A 1,690-nucleotide genomic window follows, 5' to 3' on the forward strand; every position below is an offset into this window, starting at 1 on the left:
CTCCAAGAGTTTCGAGACGTCTTTCCAGAGGACCTCCCTGATCATCTACCTCCACTAAGGGATATTCAACATGCCATAGACTTCGTTCCAGGGGCATCCCTCCCAAATTTGCCTCATTATAGGATGAATCCTATCGAGCACGCTGAACTTCAAAGGCAAGTGGATGATCTCCTTCACAAGGGATTCATTTGTGAGAGTTTAAGTCCGTGTGCGGTCCCCGCCCTATTGACGCCCAAAAAGGATGGCTTTTGGCGAATGTGTGTGGATAGTCGCACGATCAATAGGATCACGGTGAAGTATCTTTTTCCAATTCCTAGACTTGACGATATGTTAGATATAATGGTTGGTGCCACAATCTTTTCGAAGATTGATCTGAAGAGTGGATACCATCAAATTCGAATTCGCCCAGGTGATGAGTGGAAGATCGCGTTTAAGACGAAAAATGGTCTTTATGAATGGCTGGTCATGCCTTTTGGGCTGAGCAATGCGCCAAATACCTTTATGCGAGTAATAACACAAACTCTACGACCTTTCATGGGCAAGTTTCTTGTTGTCTACTTTGATGATATCCTCATCTATAGTAAGACTAAGGAGCAATACCTTGACCACCTCATGCAAGTTTGCTCTACCCTTCGTGCAACTAATCTATATGCGAATGTCAAGAAGTGCTCTTTCTTCACCGACACAGTCATTTTTCTAGTGTTCATTGTCTCTTCGACAGCGGTATCCGCTGACCCTGTTAAGGTTCAGGCGATTATTGACTGGCCTGAGCCCAAAGTTATTCATGACGTCAGGAGCTTTCACGGCTTAGCTACATTTTACCGTCGCTTTAGTAAGGGGTTTAGCACTATTATGGCGCCTATTACGGAGTGCATGAAGAAATGGGAGTTTCATTGGACACGAGAGGCGGCTAAGGCCTTTAAGTTAGTCAAGAAGCGAATGACGGAGGCCCCTGTCATGAATCTTCCCGATTTTTCCAAAGTCTTTGAAGTTGAATGTGACGCCTCCGGGGTAGGTATAGGCGGAGTCTTAAGTCAAGATCGTCACCCTGTTGCCTATTTCAGTGAGAAGTTAAACGAGGCCAAACAGCGATACTCAACTTATGATAAGGAACTGTATGCAGTGGTCCAGGCTTTGCGCCATTGGCGCCACTATTTGTTACCCCAGGAATTTGTCCTTTATTCGGATCACGAGGCCCTCCGTTACCTCAACTCCCAGAAAAGATTAAGTTCTAGGCATGGTCGTTGAGTCGAATATTTACAGGCCTATTCATTTGTTTTAAAACACAAGAAGGGCGTAGAGAACCAAGCAGCTGATGCGTTAAGTTGTCGTGACTCCCTTTTATCGATCATGAGTGTCAAGGTCATCGGTTTTGAAAGACTTAAGGAGGATTACGAGGTGTGTCCCGATTTTAAAGATATCTTTCTCGATTTACAAAGAGGATAATCAAGCGCCACATATGGCTTCCGACTTGAGGAGGGTTATCTCTTTAGAGCCAATAAATTGTGCATCCCTCGAACTTCAGTGCGAGATTTCATCGTGTGGGAAATTCATGCGGGAGGGTTAGCCGATCATTTTGGACGTGATAAGACCATAGAGGAAGTTAAACGTCAATTCTATTGGCCTAGCTTGAAGAAAGACGTGGCTAAGATTGTTAGTACTTGTAACACTTGTCAATTGAGTAAGCAGA

Source organism: Olea europaea, chromosome 6, assembly GCF_002742605.1.
Source record: "Olea europaea var. sylvestris chromosome 6, O_europaea_v1, whole genome shotgun sequence".
Lineage (NCBI taxonomy): Eukaryota > Viridiplantae > Streptophyta > Magnoliopsida > Lamiales > Oleaceae > Olea > Olea europaea.